Consider the following 21,798-nt stretch of genomic DNA (forward strand, 5'->3'; position numbering starts at 1 on the left):
ACATGTCTTTTTTTTAATTTCTTGGGCTTACATGTCATGTTTGCATATGTCACACTCAGCTGCATAAGTCACATTATATTACGTTTTGTCATGTAACCTGCTGTGTTAGTGGTGAAACTTAAGTAATGGGTGAGTCCAAGAAATCTGAATAGATGTATTTTTAAATCTTCTTTTAATTATAAATCTGCTCACTTTAGTAACAGCAGCTGCTGCTAACATTTCTGCTGGTGAAATAGACGAGAATTCTCTCTTTTGTGAAAATTCTTTTTTACCCAGAGTAATAACAAGCTTCCCCCCACACTCATATATCTTTACTTACCACTGCCAGAGAATAACTAGTAGTATTTAATAATACTGTACACTTCCTGTGGGTTTCTCGGGATATAAACTGCATATACATTGTATATGTATAATATATAATGCATCTCTTTAGTATTCATGAGATGGACCGTAATGACAGCCCTGACACTGAAGTCATCTAACCAGAACAACTGGTACAGTATGGTCCATGGCAGTGCATGTCTTTCCTGTATTGTCTGACTAATATTCCTCACTCTCCACCTAGATGACCAATTTAACCTTAGGCTCCTTTGCTGTGAATACTAAGAGATTATTTATGGCATAAGCCAAATATAGGCCACTGATCAGCAATTATATTATACCTCTTGCTCATTACTGATCTGGATGTGTTTGAAATTGAAAAAATGACCTAGGAGAGAGAGGTGCTATATGCCATTACTAATCTTCTGCACCATTTAGGCCTCCTTGGGCACTGACATGGGACTATGGCAAGTGAAAATTTATGATATGGACCTTCCCCAAGCATGTGCAGTGTTATCAGTAGCAAAGAGATTAAAAGCTTTTGGGCTTAAACTGAATAAATTGTGGAGGCTGTTTCCTTTGCATTTTTTTAATAAAGCTAATGTTCAGAGGCAGTGTGGTCCAATTTGTAGGGAACTGGACTGGGAATCACTGGACTGGGTTCTCATCTAGGCTCTTCTGCTGAGTCACCGTGTGGCCTTGGGCAAGTCACTTCACCTCTCTGTGCCTCTGTTTCCCATCCCCAACTGTTGTCTGTTCAGATAGTAAGCTCTTCAGGGCAGGAGCTGCCTCTTACTATGTGTTAATACAATGTCTTGCACAACAAGGATCTGGCATCATTTGGGGCCTCTAAGTGCTACTGTGATACAAATAATTAACAGTATCCTATTTTTATGCCATATTCACCAAGGGAAACCACTCCTTAAAGATATGCACATTGTCAAATATCAGACAATTTCTTTACATAGTGTTAGCAAATGAGGAGTGCTTGGCTTAGCTGTAAAATCTGCAATGAAGTACGAAGCATCCAAATACCAGCATGCAGACACGTTTTATATATTCAGCTGGTTAATTCCATTATACCATTTGGTGGGCAAGACTGTGGTCAGAAAGTATAGAGAAATGCTGTCGTTTAGAAATGAAGCTAAATCAAATAGTTGTGCTTAATGGCCCATAGAGTTTAAATGTTAGAGTCAAAATATTTCTTTAATACATATGGTATTACCAAGTGAAATTTCTGTAATTCACATTTGTTAATATTTCATGTGTGCATCAAATAAATTATTTTGCTTGGACCTTTAGTATAATAGGAGTGGAGGAAACTGACACTCTACTCAGGAATGCTAATAGGAAATGCTCTTTGAAGACTATTGCACAAACTAAACTGGACAGAAGAACATCTTTAGACAAGAAACCTGGAAAAGAGATCACTGCCCTTTTTTTTTGCAACTGCCAATTTTAAGTGATTGTCAAAATGTGTACCCAAATATCCTGAACAGAGTGCTCTTCTACCTTCCTTTGGAATGCCATCTTGGTTAAAAACAAAAACAAAAAAACAAACAACCCACCAACAACAAAACTATTTTTTGTTCTTCCCTTGAGCTGTCACTTTTTTGCTGTGTACAAACAATGTTCCATTCTCCATCTGGTCTGACTATGGAAAGAAAAAAATCACTGCCAGACATCAGAAGGATGATTCCTCGAAATAAAGAAACAATTATAGCAACTTCCTGCACACCAGGGTTGTAAAAAAAACTATTTTATTAATCCAAAGAATTATGGCTCATGTTAATACAATTTTAAATTGTTCTTTTAATTTAGAAGGATTATTTTAATTAAAAAAAAAAGATATTTTAAGCACAATATAGTTGTTTTTCTGCCAACCACAGAACAACACTCCTAGCCCTGTGGATCTTTTTCATTTGGCACTTCTTTTGAGATGTAAACAGTGCTCTTATTTTTGTTTGTTTTCTTTAAAATATAAACTCTTGAGAAAACACAATTGTTTCAGGATACTTCAGTGTTTAGTTACCAGCAAGCTTGTAAAAAGCTCAGTTGTTACCCTGTGTAAGTGTTGCTGTCACTTAAATTGTGATTCTCATCGTAGAGGTATTTGCATACTACATGAGTAAGAACCTGTGATATTTTGTTGACGCAATAGCTTTCAGTATATATTCAGAGTAATCCCAGGACGGGCCTTCCTTGGAATGCAAGGATGCAGCAGGCAAGCTTAAAGCAGCTTTTAACAACTTGTGGAAATTAGACAGTTGTAGAGATGTCATTGGAGGTATAAGAATTGCTTTTTAGAAGTTGGTGGTAGTTGCTTAACCATGCTATTCTTGGGTGAGATCTTGCAACTGGATCCATGGGGGCAGACTTCAGCAGAGTGTGATGCAGATACAGGGGACCAACATACATATTGAGTTACAGGATATGGCCCTGTGTGTGGAAATGGGTGCAAATAGACTGCCACTGGCCTTTTACTGATTCTCTGCACTGAAGTGAATTTCAGCTGAGCCATAGTGTTACTGAAGGTGCTTACCATAGTAAGAAGTTCATCTTAAGAATGGAATAAACTTTCCAAGGTATGCATTATAGTAATTTGAGGCTATTGTAATATAGATTATTGTTCTTGGATGGGCTTTTTATTGTTACAAAATAATTTTCATTACATCTCTGTAGTATAGCATAAAAAGTTACATGTAAGAATTTATTGACTTTCCATTGACTTACGTGGGAGCAGGAGTAGGCTATATCAGGTCATCTAATTTAAAGGTGGAGTTACTTTAAATCAAACCATCTGCTATATAGATTTACCAAGTTTCTTAGCTACAGATCAGTTTCTATTTTAATGGCCTGATTCTCATTTCCACTAAGTCATCTATGCCTTGTCAAAGCAGTGAAAAAGGGCCTTCATGTAAATGAGAATCTTGCCCCATTTCTTTAGCTTTCCTCTCTGATTCCTTTAGCACATGACTTTACAATTATGAAATTATATTGTAAAGGCTAAATTCAAACTAAGTATAACTATTATTACTTTGTGAGCTAATCATTAATAATACTTCTGAATTCTGTTTATTTCCAAAACAAATTATTAGCAGTGTCCATTCCACTTCAGCTCCTCTTACTTCATTGTCTACGTACACAGCTTCTTCATTTTCTGTGATCTTGAATCCTGGATTTGAGGTCAAGCTAGCTTTTCAAAATTAAATTCACCCATTTTCCTGAAAGAACAATTATTTTTGCTAGTAAAATATCATTTAGTTTTTTAATAGCAATCATGATGGGAAAACTGGGGAAGTAGATTTTTGTCCATGTTTTAGTACATTCTCATGATGATCTTGCTAAGCTAAATAAAACCATCCAGAACATATTAATTTCAAGGCATATTAATAGGAAAGAGTATGGGAAACTTGTGCACTGTATCGGTCTTACATTGGATATTGCCTTAGTCTCTAGGGCTTTGTCTTGTACCTTCATGATAATTAGAATCATAGAATCATAGAATATCAGGGTTGGAAGGGACCTCAGGAGGTCATCTAGTCCAACCCCCTGCTCAAAGCAGGACCAATCCCCAGACAGATTTTTGCTGATCCCTAAATGGCCACCTCAAGGATTGAACTCACAACCCTGGGTTTAGCAGGCCAATGCTCAGACCACTGAGCTATCCCTCCCCCCTAAGTATTTTAATTTACTTAAAATATTCCTCAAATAGTAATAGTGTTTTTTTTCACAGAGGTTGAGATTATTTTCTTCTCAAAGTTTCACTGTTCGTTCAGCTGCATGTTTTTCAGGTGGAACCAGAGGTGCCATGGAATATGCTTTGTTGTAACATTTTAACAGCTAAGAAAATGAAAAGCAAATTTAGCTAAATCTTATGGAACTGGGCTTTTAAGAATCTTCATTTAGTGCTTTTGTTTGTCTTTGTATACAATGGTCATGAAGGATGCTGGCATTCAGGAAAGATGGCAATTTAATTACTATAATCAAACATGCCGCTTAATAAATTGCTTAGTGTGGCAGAGATAATTATAAGTATCTTTAATGTGGGAAGGAAGCTTGTGAATAACGTATTTTACACAATATAGATGCATATGTTTAGATGTTCTTATTCCATCAGCCATCTGTGGTCATGTACTGTTGGCATCTTGACTGAAATAAACAATATATGCAAGTAAAGTTAAAATCAGCATGGTATTTTGCATATATACTGCATAAACCAAACTAGTCTTGTTCTTCATGGCCTTCAAATCATAACTAGTAACACTGTGAAGATTAAGGGTAAGATTTAGAAACATATAAATGATTATTCTCATTTACGCTAAGATCACTTTAGGTCATAAAATAAGTCATAAGTTTTTAACATGGAACATAATTAACCACTGGAACAATTTACCAAGAATCAAGGTGGATTCGTCATCACTGACCATTTTTAAATAGAGATTGGATGTTTTTCTAAAAGATACGCTCTAAGAATTGTTTTGGTTTTGTGGCCTGTGTAAAACAGGTGGTCAGGCTAGATGATCACATTGGATCCTTCTGGTCATGGAATCTAGGAATCTATAAAATTACAGCCTTAATTGGATTAGATTGGATTCTGTTGTGCCTTGTGACACACTAGGCAACCCATTGTTTCTACCTCCTCTTTTCTGTCTTCCATAGGGTGATCAGACGTCCCGATTTGAGCTGTTTGTCCCGATATTTTGCACCGGCTTTTTTTTTTTTTTTCTCGGCTGGCCGGCCAGCAGCACTCGGCTTTTATTTTTTTATTCTTTGCTCTCGGCCGGCCGGCAGCACTCGGCTTTTTTTTTTTTTTTTGCTTTCCCCTCTTTCCCCCCGCCCTCCCCCCCGGTGTCCCGATATTTTCTTCATCTCATCTGGTCACCCTAGTCTTCCACCAAGTGGTGTCCAGTGAAGTGCTTGTTTTTTGACATCTGTATGACATGCCCAAACCACTTCAACCTTCTTTCTCAAATAATTGTCTCTGCTATCTTTTTTTTAACTCGGTGATCCCCAAAGCAATCTCCTTCAAGATGGCTAATCTTGACTCTTCTATCTGGGTTATTTCCATAACTGTATTTTTTTTTTTACATGGACAGGTTGTCAACCTGACTCTAAACCATAGGTCCATGGCTCCTTATTCAACATATTCAGAGCATCCCATACCATGTATGGGCTTCCCCCATCCACCACTGAGGTAGCTTAGGATGCCTCAAGGCCTTGCAGTGGAACTTAAAGTAAGTGTGAATTATATTGTAAACAAATGATATTTACACCCACTTTAAGGTCCCTTTGCATTGCCAGTGTTGTGTAAAAGGCTTTAATATCTTTCCACAGATATCACATTAAATAACAAAATCCACATTGACTCATTCTTAGGTTTGTACTTTCAGATTTATTTAAAACATTAGAAGATGGGATAGAATCACTGTTGATGCAATACTTAGTGTCCTTCTGTTGTAAAATCATCCCATGTATATTTTTACCCCAGCCATTATGCATTGGACATTTCTCCTAAAAGAATGTGGATAGATTACATCTCTTTAGGGGAAGTCTGTCTTGCAAACCTTCCACTGGTTTTTGGTTGAGCTCAGCACAATAACGGAAGTTAGGGCCCTGACCTTGCATCTACATGGAGGCAATATAGTATACTGGAAATGTTACCTCTGTAAAACCTGCAGGCTTGTGCTCATAAAAAAAAATATGTTAATTAAATTTGTGACTGAACTCCTTGGGGGAGAATTGTATGTCTCCTGCTCTGTTTTACCCAACATTTAATGTTATAGCAGTCTCAGATGATGACCCAGCACATGATTGTTTTAAGAACGCTTTCACAGCAGATTTGAAAAAACGCAAAGAAGGTACTAATGTGAGATTTCTAAAAATAGCTACAGCACTTGACCCAAAGTTTAAGAATCTGAAGTGCCATCCAAAATCTGAGAGGGACCAGGCGTGGAGCATGCTTTCAGAAGTCTTAAAAGAGCAACACTCCGACGCGGAAACTACAGAACCCGAACCACCAAAAAAGAAAATCAACTTTCTGCTGGTAGCATCTGACTCAGATGATGAAAATGAACATGCGTCGGTCAGCTCTGCTTTTGATCGTTATCGAGCAGAACCCGTCATCAGCATGGACGCACATCCTCTGGAATGGTGGTTGAAGCATGAAGGGACATATGAATCTTTAGCACATCTGGCACATAAATCTCTTGCGATGCCAGCTACAACAATGCCACGTGAATGCCTGTTCTCACTTTCAGGTGACATTGTAAACAAGAAGCAGGCAGCATTATTTCCTGCAAATTGTAACCAAACTTGTTTGTCTGAGTGATTGGCTGAAGAAGAAGTAGGACTGAGTGGTCTTGTAGGCTCTAAAGATTTACCTTGTTTAATTTTTGAATGAGTCTGGACTGACTAAAAAGGGTTTGTTGGAAAATTCCCAGTCATCTCTAAATCAATATGTAAGAGAATTATGATAACCCTTATTAATGCAAAAGCAAGTTCTTCATATAAATTGATTGGAGAAATAAATAAAATCTTTGCACTGCATGTGGGTGACTTAGTTTACACTAATGTAAAATAAATCCCTTTTTTTTGGATAAGCCAGGCAACAGAATATGATATAATTTACTTCAGAATGTAATAGCCCAGGGATCGGCAACCTTTGGCACGCTACTTGTCTGATCTTCTATCTGTTGCAGGCCAGCAGCATCACCCACCACCTCTACACTAGCCACAACAACTAAAATTAGGCCAAAATATTACAGCCCACTATTATGTGACTATTATGTGCCTCAGACAGAGAATAGGAGGGACTGAAGTGCACCTACAGTGGCACGGAAATGGTTAAGTGAGATATACCCAGTTAATCCTGGCAACTGTACACTGCAGAGGAAGGCAAAACCCTTTCCCCCACAATCTGACATGGGGGGAAAATTCCTTCCTGGTCCCACATATGGCGATCAGTTAAGCTCTGATCATGTGAGCAAGAACCAGCTGGCCAAGCACCTGAGACAGAGAATGCTAAGTGTCACCTCAGAGGACTGTAAAAAGCAACAGAGGGTCCTGTGGCACCTTTAAGACTAACAGAAGTATTGGGAGCATAAGCTTTCGTGGATAAGAACCTCACTTCTTCAGATCCACTTCTTGCATCTGAAGAAGTGAGGTTCTTACCAACGAAAGCTTATGCTCCCAATACTTCTGTTAGTTTTAAAGGTGCCACAGGACCCTCTGTTGCTTTTTACAGATTCAGACTAACACGGCTACCCCTCTGATACTCAGAGGACTGGCCCTCTCTCTTCACTGACCTATCTCCAGCCGTGGACATCTCTGATGCTTCTGAGGAAGGAGACAAAAAACAATATCCAAAATTCAGACTACATTGGGGGGATTCCCTTCCTGCCCCCTGCAGGTGACTAGATGAAACCCTGACGCATGAACTTTTAGGAACATAAGCCAGAAGTGAGCCCCAGGGTTGCTGAGCTCTGCTCCCTACCATCACAAGGAACACTGTCCTACAACTGCACTCAGACATTTGTCCAGCTCTCTCTTAAAACCAACTGGGAGGCTGTTCCAGAGAATCACCTGTCTGATGGTTAGAAACCTAATTTCCAGCCTGTATTTGTTCATAGCACAACATTGCCATTTAGCTTAAATAGCTCTTCCCCCTCCCAGGGGTTTACCTCTGGATGTATTTATAGCAGGGATCCGAAACCTTTGGCATGCAGCCCGGGCCAGTTTGTTTACCTGCCGCGTCCACAGATTCGGCTGATGGCGGCTCCCACTGGTCGCGGTTTGCCGCTCCAGGCCAGTGGGGGCGGTGGGAAGCGGCAGCCAGCACATCCCTTGGCCTGCACTAGTGGGAGCCGCGATCGGCCAAACCTGCAGACGTGGCAGGTAAGTAAACCAGCCCGGCCCATCAGGGTGCTTACCCTGGCGAGCCGCATGCCAAAGGTTGTCAATCCCTGATTTATATAAAGCAATCATATCCACTCTCAGCCTTCTTTTTGCTAGATTAAACCAAGCTCTTCTAGGCTCCTTTCAAACGATAGGTCCTCCATTCCCCTGCTCATCCTAGTAGCGCCTCTCCACTCTTGTTCCAGTTTGAATTCATTTTTCTTGAACATGGGTGACCAGAACTGTACACAGTATTCCAGATGAGGTGTTGCCTTGTACAATACTATTAATGCTGTTCTATCTCTACTCCTCAAAATACCTCACCTGATGCATCCTAGGAGTACATTTGCATCACATTGGTGGCTCATAGTCTTCCTATGATCAGCCCACACACCCAACTTTCTCTCCTCTTTTGTTGCTTCCAGTTGTAGCAGTTACTCTCATGATTAGACTCAATACATGACCTTGCAGTTTGTACTATTGAATTTCATCCAATTTCTTTCACTCCAGTCTTCGAGATCATCCAGATCAACAGTAAGGTTGGAACATTTTTTTTAATGCAATACTGTGACAGGGTGCTAAGCAGAAAACTGCTTAGCCAACCCTCTGTCACTCCAGCTCCAATTAAGGGAGGTGAACTGGAGCTGGGTAGAACACCTGGCCCTGATTGGGGAAGCTTGAACAGCTGCTGCCTCATCAGACTGGGGCTGGATAAGAGCCCCGGGGAAGGAAACCAGGGGGGAGCTGGAAAGTGGCAATAGAGGAAAGGCAGTGAGGGGCAGCGCAGAGAGAGAGAGAGAGAGAGAGAGAGAGAGAGAGAGAACTTGCCCCCTCTCTCCTGCTGGTGGACTGCAAGAAGGGGATTACTTGTATGGTGGAAAGGTGGTGGGAGCACAGCCTGTAAATAAAAGCACCAGGTGGGCACTGCACCAAAAGATCTCTGTGTGACTTTCTCAGCCCAGCGGGGGCAGGCGCCGGGCCCTGCATGGGACGCTGCTACAAATAACTTTTGTGGTTTACCTGAGAAGTGATTTATTTCATGCAGTTATAAAGAGAGATGGATATTAAGAGTGTGATTTTTGTGCACAGCACAGAACTTGTAACCCATGGGAAGGGCTTTAATCCATCTTTGCAGCCTCCCAGTTCTGGATTTCTGTGGGGGCTGAAATGGAATGAGTCTGGACTGCCCTAGGGTTATGGTAGCCCAAGTTAAGGCATTCTAAGTCAAACTGCATATGGGCGGCTGCACCATGTAGCATCACTGTAACATAATGGCATCTGCTGTGGCCCTGCCATCTCCAGCTCCCACACAGTAGCTTGCAAAAGGGGCCTTGGCAGCTATCTGACTCTGTTCCTGCACTGGGGGAATTACGGTCCCTTTAAGCTGCAGGAACATAAAGAGGCTGTAGCAGAAAGAAGACTCTCTCCTTGGGAATATTAATAATGCACTGTTGTCCACTGCATTGTCTGTTAATCAATAATTCACTGTTGAAACTTTACCTCATTACTTTGGGAAACCCTTGGATGATCTTGTGCTGTGATTTTAAATAATGAGTTATTAAAATCAGGAAAGCAACAGTATTTATCGGGCTTGCTTCATGGCAGTAAAGTGGTTGAAGACCCCTCGGTGTCTCTTGCAAAACTTATAAAATATATTCTCTCTAGAGACATTTCTGCTCGTGTATGGCATATAACTTGTTTATTACTTTCAACTTGTCTGTTTTCCCCCCTCATCTAAGTTATTTACTATACATAAAACAGGATCTCTGTTCAAGAGTTCTATTCCGAGAGCTTTATTATTCTTTCAGAATCATAATTTTGTGTCTAGCTTCACAATTAGATGTTGAGATGATTATGGTGACCCAGACACAGGATACTGGGTGGAGAAATGAGAAACAGAAGCAGATGAATTCTTGTACAGCAAGGATCTCATTTTAATGTAAATGCCTTTTGATGTTCTTTGAGAGGAAAAAAGTCACAAGAAAAGAAAATATTACATATTACTAGAATCATTTTTTGAACAAAATATTTATCCAAATTTGCTGGGGGCTTTTTAAAAAAATGCCCTGACTCCTCAAAAATTTAGATTTTTGTTTGTCTTTGTATTTCTGGAGCATTGTATCACAAGGTTAGTGATGTTACAGAATTTTGGAAAGTGTTTCTAGAGAATGACATTTATCTTTCCTGATGAAAGTAGAAACAGGTAGATTAGTAGGCAATAAGAATACAGTGTTGAAAGTAGAGTTGGGCAAAAATGGTGAACTTTTTTGTGAATTTTGTTTTGTCCAAAATGTTTAATATTTTAAAATTTTCAACTAGCTCTAATAGAAACATTTGTATTAAAGAATTAGCTCAGTTCTTCAAGTCCTGGTTAAAAATGAGAAATTATGGCGAAATTTATCCCTGGTGCAACGCCATTGAAGTCAATGGTGTTACACCCTGGATGAAGTTGGCCTTTAGACTTTTCCCCTGATTTCATAATTATAAATGAAATGACTAGTAGATCCCTGATACTGGCAGGCAATGGAACAATAACTGCTGTGTGTAAGCAATCAGAATAGGCATATTTTAGGTTCAGTGATTCACAGTAGGCTTAGACCCTCATGTTTAATGGGTGTTACGTATTATAATGTGAGGTGATATGGCCTTCTGTCACATATTTAAAGTTTAATTTTTCAGAGGGCACAAATTGGAAGATACCTTTTAGCTAGTGTGGTAAAGCACCATTACTTCCCATAGAAACAATCTTTAGGCTATGCTAGAAGCACAGAGGAAATGCTTTTGTTTTAGGACTAGTTAGGTTGGTTCAATGACTGTTTCCAGTTGCATGCAGCAACATTTGGAGCTCACTTGTGTCAGTCATTTGAAGTGGGTGACAGTTACTCTCAGGCTTTCTCAGAATAATCTGTTTCAAACTTCCCCATCTGCAAGGCTTGTGTGTAACCTGGTATAGTCTGGCACATCTATTTGTGTGGACATCTTGTACAACTAAGAACTTCTGTATAATCCATTTTGTAATTGTGAAGTTACTATAGAAATTACTTGTCCATAAAAAACAAAAACAAAAATCCCAAAACTTTTATTTTGGACCGTAAGAAGTCTTGTGTAGCATACTGTCTAACTCATCTACAGATGCTATTCCTCAAGGAGATGTATCAGGGAGTGGAAGACAGAAAATGAGCTATAGGGTTAGTTTTAAGTGAATAATCTTCTGCAGTTACAATGATACTTTGAGCAGGTAATTTGCCTAAATTTGTGAATAAAAGGTGTTACCATTCAATGCTATGCCATAGATTTGTTTCTTTCATGGAAGCTGTGTTGTTAACATATGTGCATAAAAGGTAGTGTGCTTGATTCACCATTGGGTTATAAGAAATCACTGGAGTGACATCGGCACACAACTGGTGTAATGCAATGGGGAGTCAAACATAATATCACTATATGTTTTAAAGATTCCACAAATTCATATTTTGTAGACTTCATTATTTCACATCAGAGTGATGAAATATTAAGAGGTACAATTTTGTGGTTGACAAGTTAATATTGGAAGACTATGCTGTTTGTTATGACAAATGGTTAATGAATGCAGAAAAAGTAAAGTACGGTTCTACCAGCTGGGAATGTAATGTATCTCACTAGCTGCATAATTACTTCTGTTTCATATAGAAATAGAAAGTGTATCAGAAATGGTCTTCAGACTTATTAGTCATATAAATTTCTGATGCATCATGTGGAACAGGCTCTAATGAATTTAAGTGGTGAAAGATTGATTTATCACAAGAGTTAATGCACAAATAAGGTGTGTCGGGAAGGTACATTAACAACACATTCAAACATGTCTAAAGGATATATTTTCTGGGATTAACAGGTAACTAGGAAAAGACAAAGTTTTTCTATGAAGTATAACAAATAAATGAAAAAGTAGATGGAATCCTATACCTATTAGCTGAGAAGTTGGTGGGAGAAACCTCACTAGTTTGGTTGATTTAGACCCCAAATGCACAAATGTTTTTATGAATTATTTAAACATTTAGGGTATCATAAAGGCAATCCTTCCCCTTCCTCCCACCCCAAAATAATCATTATGCAATAAAATAAATCATGATGCTTGTGTATAATGGAGAATGGAAAATTAAATCATCCTTAACCATCTCTAATGGTTTAGCATCCTATTGGCTGTCAAAATGGGTGATTAACTATAAAAAGAGCAGGTCAATATTTTTTGAACAAAATATTTTCCTGCTGGAAAATGTGGTTTTGTCAAAATTATTTTTTTCTGCAGGAAAATGTTAATTTTGATTAAATGTTTCCATTTTTCTATTAGAATAATTAACACATTTTTTGTTCTGAATTGACACTTTGACTTAAAATGTCAAATTTGTTTCATTTTGAAACATTTCATTTTGATGGGAAGTGTCAACATTTTTAATTTTGACATTTCAAAATCAAAATTTTATGGAACATTTCATTCTGTGAAAATTTTTGATATTTTGACTTCCCAATTCAGAAAGATTTGGAAATAAAGTGAGTATCTAATAGTATTGTTACTATAGATAGATAGATAGTCCTTATCTTTATATAACTACTAGCTTTTGGTCACTGGTTAAATGACTCAACAGATTATTATGTATGGCCGAGTCGGCTGAGGACTTGGTTTTCCCTGTAGTTTCCTGCACAAAATGGCTGGATGCCTAGTTGAACTTGGCCTAAGAATGTTTTTTCAGTACTGACTAATGTGGTGAAAGTTTTTAAAGAATTTGAGAATCAGAAAAACCTATTCCTAAATAGTCAGCTGTGCTGTCCTGGATAGCATTGCAGATAATGATATGTTCAAAGATTGTTGTATTGTGATAAGTCTTGTAAAAAGTAGAGTTTCATTTGGTTTGAACCATACACCTTAAATTAGCTGCAGCACTGGGTAGAGGAGTCTTGTGAGATTTTGTCAAGTGGTTTAACATGGCAGCAAACCTTGGGCACCATTCTTAATACAGCAATCGCTGCTGATCACTGCAAAGGAAACCACACATAATTGAATTAAGACAATAGGTGAAGCAGCAGATATGAGACACCACAAACCCTGAGTGCTTTTGTTATAAGGCACATATTAATACCTTACCTTGATACATTGCCTGATGTTATTAACAGTGTATACAGTGAAGAAACCAAGTGTGATCTCCTTGATGTGACCCAAACATTAAAAAGACATTTTCCAGCTCCTGTTAAATGTTCTCAGTGGTGCATGTTTGAGGTATCGATGCAACTTCTGCCATTTGCTTTATATGCATGGTTGCTAGTATCCGGGTGATGGTGCTGATGATTTCTGGTTCATATACTCTGTTAGAAATAAGACAAACCCTCCACAACCACATCTCTCTCAAGCTGTTAGACAAAGATAGGACATGGTTTGGCTGCTTGTCCACATATCAAGGGCAAGATTTTTGCCTTTTCCCTCTGCTTATCTGAGAGCATGTGCATGCTCTCATTTGATTATTAATAAAGCTATCAATACCAGGCACACCAGTAGTAGAGAAGAAATGTCTGCTTGGGAGGGAATAACATAGCTCAATGTGCTGTAATAGCTTTTGGAAGCCAATATCCTTTATAATGATTGAGAGCACCTGAAAACTGGGGCCAAACCTTATTTTGTTTTTTGTTTTCCATTTTACAGGTAGTGTAGTATGATTGGTGTTATGTCTCAAGATCCAGTCAGTAGAGCCACTCTTTTTAAAATTAACTTCAATAAGTTTGTTATTTTGTATTTTTTCATTGGATCAGAATAACATCAACAAGAATAACTGAAGCCCAGATCCACACAGGTAGTGTGGTACCTAAACCCCAGACATAAGTGCCTATCTCCTAGACTTAGGCACCAGTATGATCCATGAAACTCTCCTTGGCTGCTGCCTAACTCTGTAAGTGCCTAAACTCACTCAGCACCTACATTGTTGCTGCAAAAGTCCCCTCAGCACCTAAGTTTCTGGCTCTGGGTATGCACACTGCTGCCTTCCTCTAAAGATCTGAACACCTAGTGCCCATCTAAGCCCCAGTGTGATGCATGAACAGGGAAATATAGTCACTTCTCCATCTATTTTGCATGTCGGGCCCCAATGCAGTAGGCATACTCATAGGGTTGCCAGGCGTCTGGTTTTCAACCGGAATGCCTGGTCGAAAAGGGACCCTGTTGGCTCCGGTCAGCACTGCTGACCGGGCCACTGAAAGTCTAGTCAGAGGCGCAGCGAGGGTAAGGCAGGCTCCCTGCCTCTGTGCGGCTCCTGGAAGCGGCAACATGTCCCTGTGGCCTCCTCCTGGAACCTGCATCCCACACCCCAACTCCTTACCCTAGCTATAAGCCCCCCCCTGCATCCCAAACCCCTCATCCCCGGCCCCACTCTGGAGCCCACACACCCCCCCTGCACTGCAACCCCCTGCTCCAGCCCGGTGAAAGTGAATGAAGGTTGGGAAGAGCGAGTGATGGATGGAAGGGGGGAATGGAGAGAGGGGGGGGGCATGTTATTGGAGAAGAGGCGGGGCTGGGGCAGGGAAACAGTGTTCGGTTTTGTGCGATTAGAAAGTTGGCAACCGTACATACCCATAGAGCACCTACCCGACTGGATCCCCTTCAAAATTGTAACGTTTCTGTGCCTATGTCCCTTTGTGGATCCGACCCCAAGTGTCTAAAACATGCCTCAAGCACTTATTTACAAATGAGGACCCCAGTGCTGCAATGAGCTGTGCATGGGCAGACTACAGTGTTCACATGGAGTTCATTTAAGGATTGGAACTTTAATCTAGCAACATTTCGTTCCTGAGTTCAATCTCCAGCCCAGCTCCAGCTGAAGCTAACTTCTTGATAAGTTGTTGTTGTTTGTAAACAAACAAACAAACAAACAAACAAAACCCTGTCACACAAAATGTTCCAGATCTCAAAGGCACAACAAGTGTACAGTGAAACTTGTCCTAAACACTCTGTATTGTAACCCCACAGTTGGAATTTTATCAGAAACAGTTCCTTGATTTCTGGGCACCTGATGGAAGGTGTATTGCGTTTTTATAAGCTCTGTAAAACCATTCAGCAATAGGTTTGGTTGAACACATGTTGTCTGAAGAAGCACAGACTGATACTTTATTTGGATGCTGTTACTGTTTTGAACCCTATCTGTGGCGAACACATTTACTTTTCCCCTTGATTTGCAGCATTTTGCAGTGAACACAAATGACATGATCATCATAGCTTTCCTAAAAATGCCTTTAAAGATCTGATGTTGAGTGCCTCCTTTGGGAAAGTTAACTGCTGCTAAGTAATACTCTAAGGTCACAGAACATGCTTTTCTTGTTTATTAACAGAAAAAAATGTAATCCGTAGTCCATGAAAATGCCAAGGGAGTCTTGTTTGACTGGGAATCAGAACTTCTGATTTTTAAACCCCTTTCAGTTTATGATACTATGATACTATCTTTTTTGTTTTCACTTTTGGTTTAAGTAATATTATGTTCATAGTCAAAATTTATGTTGTGGCACGAGGAGAAAAGTTAAATAAGAAAGAAACATGTTTTTACGATAAAATAGCTTTCCTCAAAGGTGTGTTGTGAGGCTTAATTTATCGGTGTTTAAACATGCATTGAGATCCTCTGATGGAAGGTATTACAGAAGTGCAAAGTGCTAGTATTATTACCAAGCAACTTCTTCTCATGACTGTTAGGTTTAACTCTGAATACATAGCATCCTCCTGCTCCCAGTGGGTCAAGGTGGGTAGAGAGGATTTCTAAATAAATACAGGGGGAGGCTCTTCTCTGCTACAGCCCATTAAAACTGCTCCAGAGACATTAGAACTGTGGAAGTGGAGATGCCCAGGAGAGAATTTCTTCTGGTGCAGAATTTATGCAAGACACCTTATTTTGCCCTGCAAAGCCTCCTCTACAAGACCCTGGATAGGAGTCATGTCAGGGACAGGGAAAGATAACATGTGGGGGTTGGAGGGGTAGGGCCACAAAGTGTAGTAAAAACAACAACACTGAGCACTTACATGGCACTATTTGCAGCTATGTGTAGATTCTAGGTGGTGCTGCCACCCAGAGCAGGTAGGGACGAGCTGCCATAACTTTGGCAGTACTAAGTTTTGCTGTAGGGGGCACTTGCCAGCATTGGCAGCAGCCCTGAATTGGGAGTGCGTAAATGTGGCCAAAATCCATCTTAGCTCCCCCGCTCCTGGGGTGAGTTTTATGCTATATCTCTAAGAGATTGCATATTACGTAGACAGCAGAAGGAGAACACAGCAATAAATAAGAATGAGTGAGAAAACACTATAACAAGCCTAAGATCAACATAGATTTTTTTTTTTTAAATATTGCAATATAAAAATCAGAAAAAATAAATGCCACCAGATATTATAAAAATAACAGGAGTACTTGTGGCACCTTAGAGACTAACAAATTTATTAGAGCATAAGCTTTCGTGGGCTACAACCCACTTCTTCGGATGCATAAAGAGTGAACCATATATTGAGGAGATATATATACACACACATACAGAGAGCATGAACAGGTGGGAGTTGTCTTACCAACTCTGAGAGGCCAATTAAGTAAGAGAAAAAAAACTTTTGAAGTGATAATCAAGATGGTTCAGTACAGACAGTTTGATAAGAAGCAAGTGTGAAAATACTTACAAGGGGAGATAGATTCAATGTTTGTAATGGCTCAGCCATTCCCAATCCCTATTTAGCCCTGAGTTGATTGTGTCTAGTTTGCATATCAATTCCAGCTCAGCAGTCTCTCGTTGGAGTCTGTTTTTGAAGTTTTTCTGTTTTAAGATAGCCACCCGCAGGTCTGTCAAAGAATGGCCAGACAGGTTAAAGTGTTCTCCCACTGGTTTTTGAGTATTATGATTCCTGATGTCAGATTTGTGTCCATTAATTCTTTTGCGTAGAGACTGTCCGGTTTGGCCAATGTACATGGCAGAGGGGCATTGCTGGCACATGATGGCATATATCACATTGGTAGATGTGCAGGTGAACGAGCCACTGATGGTATAGCTGATATGATTAGGCCCTATGATGGTGTCACTTGAATAGATATGTGGACAGAGTTGGCATCGGGCTTTGTTACAAGGATAGGTTCCTGGGTCAGTGTTTTTGTTCAGTGATGTGTGGTTGCTGGTGAGTATTTGCTTTAGGTTGGGGGGTTGTCTGTAAGCGAGGACAGGTCTGTCTCCCAAGATCTGTGAGAGTAAAGGATCATCTTTCAGGATAGGTTGTAGATCTCTGATGATGCGCTGGAGAGGTTTTAGTTGGGGGCTGAAGGTGACAGCTAGTGGTGTTCTGTTATTTTCTTTGTTGGCCCTGTCTTGTAGGAGGTGACTTCTGGGTACTCGTCTGGCTCTGTCAATCTGTTTTTTCACTTCAGCAGGTGGGTATTGTAGTTTTAAGAATGCTTGATAGAGATCTTGTAGGTGCTTGTCTCTATCTGAGGGATTGGAGCAAATGCGGTTATATCTTAGAGCTTGGCTGTAGACAATGGATCGTGTGGTGTGTCCTGGATGGAAGCTGGAGGCATGTAGGTAAGTGTAGCGGTCAGTAGGTTTCCGGTACAGGGTGGTATTTATGTGACCATCGCTTATTAGCACAGTAGTGTCCAGGAAATGGACCGCTTGTGTGGATTGATCTAGGCTGAGGTTGATGGTGGGATGGAAATTATTGAAATCATGGTGGAATTCCTCAAGGGCTTCTTTTCCATGGGTCCAGATGATGAAGATGTCATCAATGTAGCGCAAGTAGAGTAGGGGCGTTAGGGGACGAGAGCTAAGGAAGCGTTGTTCTAAGTCAGCCATAAAAATGTTGGCATACTGCGGGGCCATGCGGGTACCCATAGCAGTGCCGCTGACTTGAAGGTATATATTGTCCCCAAATGTGAAATAGTTGTGGGTGAGGACAAAGTCACAGAGTTCAGCCACTAGGTTAGCTGTGACATTATCGGGGATACTGTTCCTGATAGCTTGTAGTCCATCTGTGTGTGGAATATTGGTGTAGAGGGCTTCTACGTCCATAGTGGCCAGGATGGTGTTTTCTGGAAGATCACCGATGGATTCTAGTTTCCTCAGGAAGTCAGTAGTATCTCGAAGATAGCTAGGAGTGCTGGTAGCGTAGGGTCTGAGGAGAGAGTCCACATAACCAGACAAGCCTGATGTTAGGGTGCCAATGCCTGAGATGATGGGGCGTCCAGGATTTCCAGGTTTATGGATCTTGGGTAGCAAATAGAATGTCCCTGGTCGGGGTTCTAGGCATGTGTCTGTACAGATTTGTTCCTGTGCTTTGTCAGGGAGTTTTTTTAGCAGATGGTGTAGTTTCTTTAGGTAATCCTCAGTGGGATCAGAGGATAATGGCCTGTAGAATCCCTCAGATAGAGACAAGCACCTACAAGATCTCTATCAAGCATTCTTAAAACTACAATACCCACCTGCTGAAGTGAAAAAACAGATTGACAGAGCCAGACGAGTACCCAGAAGTCACCTCCTACAAGACAGGGCCAACAAAGAAAATAACAGAACACCACTAGCTGTCACCTTCAGCCCCCAACTAAAACCTCTCCAGCGCATCATCAGAGATCTACAACCTATCCTGAAAGATGATCCTTTACTCTCACAGATCTTGGGAGACAGACCTGTCCTCGCTTACAGACAACCCCCCAACCTAAAGCAAATACTCACCAGCAACCACACATCACTGAACAAAAACACTGACCCAGGAACCTATCCTTGTAACAAAGCCCGATGCCAACTCTGTCCACATATCTATTCAAGTGACACCATCATAGGGCCTAATCACATCAGCTATACCATCAGTGGCTCGTTCACCTGCACATCTACCAATGTGATATATGCCATCATGTGCCAGCAATGCCCCTCTGCCATGTACATTGGCCAAACCGGACAGTCTCTACGCAAAAGAATTAATGGACACAAATCTGACATCAGGAATCATAATACTCAAAAACCAGTGGGAGAACACTTTAACCTGTCTGGCCATTCTTTGACAGACCTGCGGGTGGCTATCTTAAAACAGAAAAACTTCAAAAACAGACTCCAACGAGAGACTGCTGAGCTGGAATTGATATGCAAACTAGACACAATCAACTCAGGGCTAAATAGGGATTGGGAATGGCTGAGCCATTACAAACATTGAATCTATCTCCCCTTGTAAGTATTTTCACACTTGCTTCTTATCAAACTGTCTGTACTGAACCATCTTGATTATCACTTCAAAAGTTTTTTTTCTCTTACTTAATTGGCCTCTCAGAGTTGGTAAGACAACTCCCACCTGTTCATGCTCTCTGTATGTGTGTGTATATATATCTCCTCAATATATGGTTCACTCTTTATGCATCCGAAGAAGTGGGTTGTAGCCCACGAAAGCTTATGCTCTAATAAATTTGTTAGTCTCTAAGGTGCCACAAGTACTCCTGTTATTTTTGCGGATACAGACTAACACGGCTGCTACTCTGAAACCAGATATTATACTCGCTTTGTCTGTTGTTGATGTGAATGAACTGTCACTTTGGATACAATCTTCCATTAAATAACTGTTACAGTTTGCCTGCTATCTATAGATTTGAGTAACAATTTTTCAGTTATCTTAACAAAGTCTATAGAACCTATTTTTATCCTGAACTTATTCAAGCAACCTCCTTTCACTTTCTTGACAGTTAGTAACGATATTTATCAATTGTATTGAGTAATCTTATGCTTTCTGTTGCAAAGGTATTTTTCATAGTCTCCTGAAATCAAAATAGAATCCTCCTACACATCACAGTCTGACTTTCAATGTGTAGATGCTGTAAGCCTCCAAACAGCATAAATATAGAGGGCTGTCTATCAAGCCATATTCTGCTAAATATAACTTCTTTACTCCCCAGGATATTCGGTTGTCTCCAATCTTTATGTTGTATTATTATTCAGGTGATCATTTTTAATGTTCCCTAATCATTTTGTATTACAATTACTTTCACCTGGATATTATCCAAGTTCTTCCCTTTTGTAGTTACTGTAGTATTGTTTCATGATTGTTTATCTCGTGTAGTACATTTCTGTACATACCTAGCTATAATTCGAGCATCTGCTTCTCCCACCTATGCCTCCCTTTGAGTTTTAAATAGCTAACATTTAAGTAGCCATTTGCCATTTCTCTCCTCAATATGCAGCACTTCTATTTTTAAGTTAATATTATTTGAGCATCTATCCCCAGGGGTCTGGTCAGGATTTTAAGGGCTCATCTGCAGGGGCGGGGGGGGGGGGGGGGGGGAATAATACCTATTCTCCAACCTGTGGCAAGAAACAGGCTGAAAATGGTAGGATGGTTGTAAAACTAAAAGCCTTTTAGTATTTAATAATACAGTATATGATGGAGGAAAGTGGTGAGGTGCTAGCTAAATACCCATTTCCCCCCCTATAGGACTGGCCTGTCTACTCTGCTCTTCAAGAGTCTTGTTTATAAGTTTGTTGTAGTTAGCAGTGTTCTGTCTGATTCAGCTCCTCTACATCTGTGTTCTGTCAAGGGTTTCCTGCTGAAAAGCAGCGGAGTGTTGAATTGGGAAATTCTTAGATAATATAGAGCCAGGTAGCAACGTCAGTTTAGAAATGAACAGGCACAAGCTATTACAAAAGGGGGAATGAAAAATGTCTGCTGCACTGAAATAAAACCTGACTTGTAGTTAATGATCCCAGGCAGAGTGGCCCTTGGCTGTCCTTCATGTGAGCCTTAGCAGACAACAAGTGGCTGCCCTGGAAACTGCCCCTTTTTAAAAACCTTTCAGTTATGAACACAAGTGATTTTTTTTCAAAGTGTTGGATTTCAGCTCTTCAAGTCATCTCATACTAAAACTATCTGGGGTGTGTGTGTGTGTGTGTGTGTGTGTGTGTGTGTGTGTGTGTGTGTGTCTGGAAGTGGGATTAGACTACATTCTATTATAAGTGTTTTGAAATTGAGCAAAATGGATATGTAAACTCACTGGGGTGCCTTTTAGGAAGGAAGGGACAGAATGGTCCTGATTGTTTGTTGCTGGCACAGGGACAAAGGTGCATTTAAGTTACCTTTACAGCCTCCATATTCTTGTCCTCACTAGCCCTAAGCATAAATAAGAGCCACCTTGGGGCTGCTGTAACTTACATTCTGTCTGCAATGGCTCCTTGCAGGCTGTCATCAGATGGCATTACCTAAACCAAAGTGCTCTTTGATCATGTCTGCTCCCTCCCTTTCCTTACAAGGCTACAAGTGGAGTGGCATAGAGCCATTCCAGGAGCTGCCCATCACCTGGGGAACCTTCTTACCCTGGCAGTATTCTTAGGGCAGCTTCTGCCCCTCTCTATGGCCCTTTATTCTATCGGAGCTGTGTAAAGGACCTAAGGTACAGTGGAAAATGGGCCTCCAGGAGCTTTATATTTTTTTCTGTGCAGCAGTTGATTTGTGGAGGTTGCAGGGATGCTAGGGGATCCCATCAACATTGTCACCAGTGGAAATATTCGTGAATTCTTCCCTTCCATTTTATTTTGGTGTCGAGTATTATTTAGGTATTTTATAAATGATCTACCTCCCCC

General features: G+C 40.4%; 1 protein-coding gene across 1 annotated transcript in view; it reads left to right on the forward strand.

The window, feature by feature from the left end:
- The window catches only part of GRIK2 (glutamate ionotropic receptor kainate type subunit 2), a 591,009-nt gene that overhangs the window by 163,198 nt on the left and 406,013 nt on the right, over positions 1-21,798 (forward strand). The window lies entirely within an intron of this gene.

Source organism: Emys orbicularis, chromosome 3 (assembly GCF_028017835.1).
Source record: "Emys orbicularis isolate rEmyOrb1 chromosome 3, rEmyOrb1.hap1, whole genome shotgun sequence".
NCBI classification, from domain to species: domain Eukaryota; kingdom Metazoa; phylum Chordata; order Testudines; family Emydidae; genus Emys; species Emys orbicularis.